A 10,586-nucleotide genomic window follows, 5' to 3' on the forward strand; every position below is an offset into this window, starting at 1 on the left:
TTGAGTGCGGAATGTCCCGTTGTTCAGGTGTCCTAGTGTCATAGGCTGCGACATGTTCGTGTAGGCGAGCTATGTTCAATCATTCTGCATTCTGTCTACAATGTCTTTTTCACGCTCGAAAGACATTTCGGCACGAACATTGCGAACTCGGGCTGGATTTTGTGGCACCTGGGGTGGATTTCGTGGCACCTGGGGTGGATTTCGTGGCACCTGGGGTCACGTAACGCAAGGAGCCCCATCCGAGCACAAACTTTCAAGGGCTTTTCGATAGCGAGCGGGCGCGTTGCGGCATCTCGCAGCGGCCGCGGAATCTACGGAGCGCATGGATTTCAATTCCGAAACTGTATGGGTGTAACGTTCTCATAAACTTTTGACGCGAAAGGTGCACTGACATGTCCAAAGGCGTGCTTTAAAAGATTTTCAATTCTGGAACTTTATGGGGTTAATGCTGTTATAAACTTGGACCAACATGCGTGCACTGGAGCCCTGGTGTCCAAGCCGTTCCAGAAATGAAAGCACGCGCTCGCAATCTTCCACACACACGAAAATACTAAATATTACCGTGACTGTGAGCTAGCAGCTGATAATTTTCGCCAAATATTTTCAGGACGCGTGCCCAATGTGATCGATCAGCTGGACCAGCGCAGGCAAAGTAAAATTTGAGAAAACAGGAGAAAGGAAATGGCCTATTATTGAGGAAATTCTTTTTGCGGGCTACAAGATCTGGCTCTCGTTGGCCACAGATACAGTGGCCCTATAGATTTAAGCATAGGCCCCGCTGAAAACACAGGTATTTTCAGAGCGCTTCTTCGCATGCGAGCTGATTGTGGAGATACATATCTGAAGAACCATTTGGAAAGTTGCCCCAGTAATGCCTCGTATTTAAGCCCAGATGCACAAAACCAAATTATAGAAATTTGTGGCGAAATTATCAAAGAAAGCCTAGTTGCAAAAGCAGGCTGCTTCTCCATACTTCCTGACGAAACAACGGACATCGCTGGAATCGAACAGCGTACTGTTTGTGCAAGGTACCTAAACAAGGATGCCAACGACATCGAAGGAGTGTTTTAGGTTTTGACAGCGGAATAGATGCCCTCTCCCTTTGCGACTGCAGGTTCTATGTAAATGTGTACAAACTGTTCCAGATTCTAGTCACCCTTCCAGTGACCACTGCCAGCGCAGAGAGAATATTTTTTAACAAGAGTTTACTAAAAAACTACTTGCGCTCTACAATGTCTGTGGAACGCATGGTTAGACTGGTGCTTCTATACACCCACAGAGACGTCGGCATCAACGTGTCCGAAGTCATTGACCGCTTCGCTCAACTTCCCCGCCGAGAGAAGTTCATCCTTTAGATAGCGAAGCAGCAAAAATTAATGCAAGTAAAAAGCTTTGTTCCTTCACGTCCATAAGCTCGTAATTATGAAGACGTATCACTGTTAGTTAGCTTTTAAAACCGCAGAAATTTTAGCCGTTTATTCTAGCAGTTAGCATCATGATCAAGCTTATCATGCGAATGCGGAAATTACGACGACATCAATAACCAATTTTGACCGACCTTGCTCATTGAAAGCCCGGCCCACGCGGCGTTTGCCAAAAACACACTCGGATATTGGGTAGTAACTTGCCGCATCATCTGTGGCTTTCGTTTGTCCTTTTCTTTCCTTTTTAGCTACCTGCTTTTATTTCTTTTTTGAAACGAAGCAAAAGCCTCCTTTATTTTGGGTGCAGAGTAATTGTTGCCGCTGTGCAGGCAGTTAAATTACACATTTTCGTACTGATTTCTGCATTATTCCTCTATTATTCTACCTGTATGGCAGTGGCGCACCGACGGGGGGGGGGGGGGGATTCGGGGGTTGTAACCCCCCCCCCCCCTGAGGCTGACTTAACCCCCCCTTTTGTTTAACCCCTTTTCTTTCCTTATGCATTTGAGTACTACAACTAAGATGTAAGACGCGCAATCGTCTGCACACTCGCAAAAAGCGCATTTTTTTACAATTTCCTGTGAAGAAATCGAAATTAGTGCTGTTTAGATGGTATTGGCAAACTGTCAACCCCCCCCCCCCCCCCCCCCTGGCAGAGATCCTGGGTGCGCTACTGCTGTATGGTGCTGTCGCGACCGCTGCATGGCCCGAGTACATATCACGATTTCTGCGATCATAGTTTTGTTCTTGCCTAGATCATCTGTCTTTCTGTGCGCAAAGTTTACTATCATTGACTCCGCAACGTGTTTATTTGTCTCGTTTGACGCATAATATACAGTGACGTTTGCTTAAATACGTATATTTATTGGAGACTTCGACGTATATTTAAATAACTTGTTGCGAGGTGTTGTGTATACAAGCAGTGAACTTTGTTTCCAGCGACTTTTTTTTTTCCATTTAGCGAGTTGTATCTTCGCATTTCTAATGTATATCTTGCAGAACTCTTACTTTTATGTGACTGCCACAGATACGAAGATGAGAGGATTGCCCTTCGGACGGCTTTGGGGCACTTAGACGACAGGCCTTTCACGGAGGAAAAGATCTAGAGCGCGTGGCCTCGTGCGTTTGCTATGTGCAGGGCTACAAAGGCGCTGCTGTGCTTTTTGAAGTGCGCAAGCCTGTATGACCGCCTGTGACGAAACTCAGCGATGAACGCTTAACTGTAAATGTGCAACGTGTGAACTGTGAACTTCTCTCTTCCTTCTTTTTCAATCCCTTCTCCCCCTTCCCCAGTGCAGGGTAGCCTACCGGGCTCAGCATGGTTAACCTCCCTGCCTTTCCCTTATGTCTTCTCTCTCTCTCTCTCTCCTACTTTTTACTTGTACTCACTGTTGCGAGTATAATCTCGGTGTTATTACAGTACACGACCGGTAACAGCTGCTCCTGTGCAATCTATTGCAACGAGGGACAGCGTCATTCAGGTTTCTTCCTGGCCGTTGCATATGTGCAAAAATGTAAACAAGGTTCTTGAATGACGAAGATTCATCAAAATATTTGTCCTGAACTTATTCATTTCATGGCCTTTACGTTCTTCATATCAGCTGTATACACTGCTTCGCTGGTTTCGAACTGATATAGTTCTAATGTCCGTGTGATATTTTCTTTCCTTATTAAATAGACAAAAAAAAAAACGCGGCCGCATTGATATCAGTTATTTCTGCCAGAATTTTTAGGACATAGGAATATATTCTTTTATGAAAAAATACTTATTTTACTTGACAGTGCGTAGCGTTCAATAATTCGTTTGCAGCATCTAATATACAATGGCATTGGCAATGCAGTTATTATTCATGTATTTGATCCCTCGACAACGTCTATAAGGAGGAGGCCGCGCTGCAACCTGAGCCCCCCCCGAACAAAATTTCTGGCTACGCCACTGCTTAAGTGTACGCGTTGAACAATACGACTGTTAACTTTAAAGTAAATCAGATGGACGCTTTGAATTTGTTTGTCCCTAGGGCAAGCGAATTAAGGCCGTAATCGCTCCGTATTCAGTCGGTTCTTCTGATCTTTTGTCATCGGTCCTTCGGTGCACTCTGAGAAAAGATAGAGCCCCACTCGTTACAAAATTTTCAGCAAATACTTTATAATGCGCCCTCCCAACGCTAAGTATTATAACCATAGACGCAATGAAGGACGTCGACGCTGTCAAGTTCTGAAAAGTGGCGCTTTGATATAACAGTCATGTTTATCACAATCTGAAGAATTCCTGCCGAGACATACCTGCCTCCTCTGCAATCCATACGGACTAGGCCTGAAGGCACCCCGCATCTGCTGAGGAAGGAGGCGGTCTGGTGGACAAAGAAAATAAACCACAGTTCTGTTGAAGTGTCTGATTTCAAATGCTGTAGCACCAGTTTTTCTTTGTATCTCCGCTTTGTATGTCAAAGAGATAATACCAAAAAGATGTGTGATGATCAATAAGGGTTTGTTGGTTTGGGTTGGTTGATTTATAATTACGTGTAAGTTAACAGAGCAATGACAAGAATGACTCGGACGGCACACAGCAATAGCTGCTTTGGTACCTTTGCCCTGTTCATCTAAGCGTAGACAATTGTTGAAATTTTAGCATTCTGAAAGCTTCTACTACCATGACACTTGTTATATATCAACATCTCTATACATGGCTAAGGGTGTGTGACGGATGCTGGTGTGTGATATGCCACTGCAGGTAAAAAAAGTTAGGAAAATTCGAGTGCAATTTATTTCCAATTACCATCCAAGCATGTGAATAGCCGAAACGCGTCGGGTATGGTGCGTGTACTGCAGCCAGACGTCTTCTAGAGCTGCCCTCTGGTCAAGCTGCGCCAACTAACGGCACCGACGCGAAGTAGGCGCCTACACAGTGACCAATACTACAGTGATCCAAGTTGGTATCCAAGAGGTTAATGAAAGAGCACCATATACCACATATGCCCACAGAACGGCACACATATTTAGAGCACTCTACCTTCGGGATCGGCTTATATTCTTGGTTAGATAGTTAGACAGATAGTCACAAAGAAAGCTGGCCTCACAGTGCCAACAATGCTATTCGCATTCGAAAGGAATCCATACCACAAGACATGGTAACTTACATACGCACTGCCAGATTCAGAAGGCGTGCAGTTATTTGTGACTTTTCGAACCCAGCAAAAGCTAATTTCATGGAGTATCGACATCACTTATTCCCTTAGTGCAAAAATTTACTTCACACCCACGAAATTCAGGTAAATTTCTATCGATTACGTTGTGGAATACCTGCCTTTACCATTTATCGTTAATGGTTTAACTGTGGCGTTCGTGTGCCCAATTAGAGAAGATCATGAGACAATCAGTAAGTTTTTATTATTCCGACAGGGTTTCGACGACTTGGTATACATTTTTCCATTACGGACATACTTCCACAAGTAGCCTTCTCTCTTGGACTCTCTCACGGCTTGCTCAGCTGTGGAGGAATAATGACTTGTTGCAAGGGGATGTCCTTGATAAGGTTTTCATATATTATGTAATCTTTTTTTTTCATTTCTTCCCAAGAATGTCTGTTGCTTTTAGTATTAACAGAATGACTTTTCTAATGCCAACCGGAGTTCGGTTAATCCACGAGGTGGCATTATGTACCATTAGTAAAGGAAAATGATAGTAAACTAAACATGTCTGAAACTATTGCTCTTGGTCCATCTTCGCCATAATGAGTCAACAGATGATCGTAACTACTCAGCAGTATAGGACACCGAATATGTGTCGCTAGGGAGCACTCAGGTACGATACAAGTGCGAAGCGGCGTTCTGACGATACGCCCAAACTGTGTGGCGTGTGCTGCGTGATTTTGCTGAGAGAGTGGATCTTGTCGTAACATTCCCATTCAGAGAAATTCTGACAATATAGTGCGAAACTGGGATAATAGCACGTTGTTTCAAGCCCCCAAACAACTGTAGATTGTGAGCAAAACTAGTAAGCGTTTTATTTCCCCAGAACCTTCTTCAGATGTAGGAAAAATTTTGACTACTTCATTAGGCGTCATCTTATTGCGACATTGCAAGAGTGGCTCTAGAAAAGAAATATCACTTTAGTCTGTAACGTTCTTGGAAAAAAAATCAGGTGCACTGGAAAACATTGCCTATTCCTTTAATCGCAATCATTTATTAACCTTCATGGTTGCATTTATTTTTCCTAAAATGTCGCTTGCATATGCAAACTTGGCGTCTGAGCAGCTGTTGGAACTTAGGCACGGATTCTAAGGGCAAGTAGCAAGCCAGCCCAAGCATGCCAACCGAAGTACATGAATGTGTTCTGAAAGCACAGACATTTTGGCACATGTCACAGCAATAATCTGTGAATACTTCGTTTCGACGTGCCGTCGATAAATGTTAAATGCTTCAAACGAGATGCGCTTCGAGCTTAATATTCTGTTGAGTCTACTATAGGCCGCGACCTCCGGCCACGGCGGCCGCATTTCGATGGGGGTGAAATGCGAAAACACCCGTCTACTTAGATTTAGGTGCGCGTTAAAGAACCCCAGGTTGTCCAAATTTCCGGAGTCCCCCACTACGGTGTGCCTCATAATCATAACTGGTTACGGCACATAAAACGCCATAATTTAATTTTTAATTTTTTAGGCCGCAGAAGAAAACAAGAAAGCTTGTCATGTATCGCACCTCAGAAGAATATCAGTTCAGGTACATTTGGTGTTGTGACAGGATTAGAAGAGTTGTATTTAGAGGGAAAATACGAACGCCTCAAGAAAATCAAATGGAGGTGCGCAAAAACACGACAACGCGCAAAGTTGAAATACTTTACAGTTGGATTGCTTCCGTTCTTTATTTCTAGTTACAAATCCAGTTTTGCAGATTTCAAGATGAAACTCGCCTACGCTATATCAGAAAGAGCTAGCCTAGCCTAAATAAGTGCTGTGTCGATTTGATTAGGACAACTTTCTTATTTGTATTTCTACAATTACCAGCCTGATGAAGTTGTTAGCACAATTATTGAGAACAACGTTTGATTTATTTTAGTGTTCGTTGGGATGCTTTCGCGGATACTTGAGTGCCTACCACTGACGAGTAAGAAAGAAAAGGCATTATATTTTAAATAATAAAGAAAACGCACTCGTTGACTTTTGCATCAAAATTTTCTATGACGCTTTCGGTTTCGTGGAACGCAGCGCAAACGCAAGCACTGATTCTCCATGGGAAAGCCAATTGAAAACACAAGTTAGTGAGGCTTTCTGTTGTATTTACAAGTCACACGCCTTCAATCATCTTGGTACCTTTGATTGGCACCTTCATCCTGGCACCTCGCGTTAGTATACTTTCGTGGTGATTCCTAATTAGTCGATCATTAATCATATTTTTCACATTGCAATCTCAACTTACTTTTCCCTCGTAGCGTGCCGCAGTGTGTGTTCTTGTGGACCGTGCATGTCATTGGGAACTTATCGGGATGCCTCATTAAATTTTTGTAAGCAGGCTGTTTCAGCCTTATAATAAGTTTCATTCGACCAGGTAATGCCATTTAATCATGGCACACACTGTCATGGGTCCGAACATTGTCACGAGTACAATGACTCTTACTCGCTCCGCAACCATTTCTCAGACGTGAGATAAAGCGTTAGTTGGTGATGAAGGGAGTCAGTGGACGTGAGCCTATATAGGACGTTAGCCGTCGTCAACTTACTTGTATCGTCGGTGGCGAAACTCCAAATCACGTAGGCGAAGCCTGTTAATCCAACGGCCCAGTGAAGCAACTTGACCACGTTCCATTTCCAGCTGGAGAGCACAGACCACGTTTTCGCAACTTACTGAGAGGTTGTCAAATCCCGGGAACGCCACACAAATAACATCACACACAAGAAAGCGGAGTAAAGTGCATTTTTTAGGCACTTCCTACCTTTCAGAGTTACTGTATCGGCCGTCAGTATCCGTTTCTTGTTTTCGGCCTTCCGATATTCGACGAGTCGACATGCTTAGTTAACATCTGCGACGCCGACTGAAATGGTCTGCATCTTTTGCTGTCCTTTTCCTATAGTCGAGACTGAGCTCTCTCTCTCTCTCTCTCTTGTCTGCTGTCCACAGTCGATTGCGTGAGAGAACTTTATTGCTGTCTCAATGCGAGCGTCAAAGAGATCCACATGCATTGGTAGGCCGCTCCACAACACTCACTCAATCAATCACGTTTGTGGAAGACCAAAACATCCACTGGCTTGTATTCCAGATACAAACTATGCTGCCTTCATGGAACGCTGACAACACTATCGCTTAATATGCTGAACCGAAGCTGCTGCGACAAATAGGAGAAACTTTTGAAAGATGTAGCAAAAAATGCAAAGAAAGAGTGCTTGGGGATTCGGTAAAGGCCAGCATCGCGCCGAAAGTCATGGCTGTCTTATATTACAATGACCCTTTTTCTTTCGCTCGTTGAGCGCTGCGAAAGCTGCTGCGTTCCGTATGCCTTTATCGGTAAATTCCTAAACTTCAGCCCAACCCATACTTGATAAAATTAAGGCGGGCCCACACGTCACCACAAGGACATGCCATATGATCCCGTTACAGAGCCACCATACAGGAGAGAAGTTCTTAGCCTATTGAGGCTTGAAATCCACAGTCTCAACCCTGATAGCGCTGAAACCAACCCTGAAATAACACACACACACAAAAAAAGCTTGGATGCTACACGACATGAACGCGAACTTCAACGTTGGCGAAGGAATCCTGAAGTCGACGATGTGCAGATTCTCAAGATGAGCAGGGCCGCCTATAATTGTTACGTATTCCACATATGATCCTTGGCTCATTTTCTCTAGTAGTTGGATCTACATACTGAAGCTGGGGTTAAGCTGGGAACCAAGAAATATAACGTTTTTGTAATTATTTTTCTTCTTCTTTATAGAAATGAAAACGCAGTTGACAAAAGCCATTCATCCTCGTTTAATAAAACAGAGTTTTGTCTGTGTGGTGGGGGAAAGAAGGGGGAGGGGGGTTGCAAAGCAACACGCAAGCGAAGGGACATCTAACAGAAATGAAGAAACTAAAAATCATCACGTTTAATTTTCTCATCTGCTGTCAAGGCAGCAGAAGCGTCTCAAAACTGTCGACTTCTGCGAGGTGTTCTCGAGCATCTCTGCTGGGCGAAGTGCGCAGATTATAAGGTCACAGGGCGGTGTGCAGCACATTTGCAGAAGAAAAGGTCATACATCACATTGTAGAAACATTTCATACTCGAGAGCTCTCTGGCGACGAGCAAACAGGAGCAGCTGCGTCGGTGCTTAACCTTCATCAGAATTTGATTTCGTGGAAGTTTTTAGGATCGTATGCGAATGCAGCGAACACCGAGCTTACAGTCGCATCCAGTAGTGGCACAAAAATAAATGGATAAATGTGGGAATGTATCCAAGTTTACAGCGTTAACTACAAAACAATGTCCAGTACAAAATAGTCGTCGCTCAAAACAGTGAGTCAACCAGACGCCATACAATTTTATGGAGCTCCTGGCTTTTACTGAAGCCCTGTGCACGCGAAAGAAGTCCTCTACACAAAAGAAAGAGGATTCCAGGACTCTCAAGGCATTCAAGTTTGAATATAGAAGACTTTTATATGACGAGCATCTGCTAGCTGTGCGCCATTACCGTGTGTGTGTGTGTGTGTGCGTGTGCGTGCGTGCATGCGTGACACACACACACTCGTGTGTGTGTGTGTGTGTGTGTGCGTGCGTGTGCGTGTGCGTGTGTGTGTGTGTGTGTGTGTGTGTGTGTGTGTGTGTGTGTGTGTGTGTGTGTGTGTGTGTGTGTGTGTGTGTGTGTGTGTGTCCGAAACCCGTGTCACCCATATTACCACTCAGAATTCATGCAGCGTCTTCCAACACGTAGAGGGCGTATCACCTGAGGCACCGATGTCGCCACGTGCTCCATTCGTTTTCTTCTCAGTATGCAAATGAGTGCGAGCGTTAACCTATTCCCGCGGCCTGTACCACGGCAGGACGACGGTGCACTCTAACGCGCGAAACACATCTGTTTTGTTCTATGACTGTTCCTAACAATATCGACATGCAGCAAATTTGAAACAAGTTGCAAGCGCAGATGTATTTTTTTTCGGCGCATGCTCAAGCGGTTGGGATGGCATTGATTTTCCTATGTTTCAAAAATACGGTTAACTCACAAGTTTTTTTTCCTTGTCGTGTCAGACCAGTGACTCTATTACATATCCGTGCAGCCTTCCATAAGATAACTAAAGTCACAAAAACTCCAAAATAATTTAAGATAAGCCGAAAGTATACCTTATCACAACCGACAGGAAGCCGGACAGCCTCGAGAATTGCCTGCTGTGACGTTTGTGCGATAATTTAAGAGCTGGCAGGTGCCACAAACAGGAATACTATATAGTAGCGACGTCTCGGGGCAATGTCTTCTACCATGAAAGAATCCAAACATTCATTTTATCACCACTTTTCTTGGCGAAGTAATAAGTCATATTTGTTTTACAGCTCACGTTCGTACGGAAGCCTTTACGGCAGACGATAAGCTTAACGTAATTGATCATGGAATAATGAATCCTGCGCACGTTGCTTAAGGACAGCTTTGCAAGATGTCGACACCAGTGTCGCTGCCTCTGAACTGACGGCACGAGTGGGTAGAGCAAAGTGGTTATCAGAAACCATGCACTGGAGAGCACCAAGTGTAAGTGTGTACGGCTGTCTCTAAAATAAATTTGCAGGAAGAATGGACAGCTACCGGTCACGCCACTTTGTGCGCCTGGTCGAAGTGCCATGAGGTATACGTGCAATAGAAATGTTGAACACACAGGTGCGCAATATGTTGTGCATATGTGTGTCCATTTCATTTATTGTGTCCTTTGTGTGAACAACATAGCGTAATAAGCAGCGTAATAAACTAGCTCCAGTCGAAGCCTCATTGAAGGAAAGGCAACGAGATCAGTCAGACGAGGGTCCGGCTTGTTAACTACGCGAGACATAAGGTAATAGGGAGAGGGAAAAAAATTCAGCAGAGACACTTAAGACTGCCTACGTGCTGGAGTGCGAAACATTACAATAATTTAGGTGAAATCTTTTCGATTTATGTTTTCGACATGCAATAAAGTTCTTTCTGCTGAATCGGTGTGCGTGTGTGCG

The 10,586-nt window shown here is 44.2% G+C and overlaps 1 long non-coding RNA gene across 1 annotated transcript; it reads right to left on the bottom strand.

The window, feature by feature from the left end:
* Positions 1 to 3,632: 3,632 nt before the first annotated feature.
* On the bottom strand, positions 3,633 to 7,732 carry LOC119459536 (uncharacterized). Its single transcript, XR_005193666.2, has 3 exons — positions 7,353 to 7,732; positions 7,140 to 7,231; positions 3,633 to 3,775 (listed from the first exon to the last, which is right to left on the bottom strand). It is a non-coding gene; the product is annotated as an uncharacterized LOC119459536 (long non-coding RNA).
* Between the last annotated feature and the right edge of the window lie 2,854 nt (positions 7,733 to 10,586).

The sequence above is a fragment of the Dermacentor silvarum genome, chromosome 7 (genome assembly GCF_013339745.2).
Source record: "Dermacentor silvarum isolate Dsil-2018 chromosome 7, BIME_Dsil_1.4, whole genome shotgun sequence".
Taxonomy (NCBI): domain Eukaryota; kingdom Metazoa; phylum Arthropoda; class Arachnida; order Ixodida; family Ixodidae; genus Dermacentor; species Dermacentor silvarum.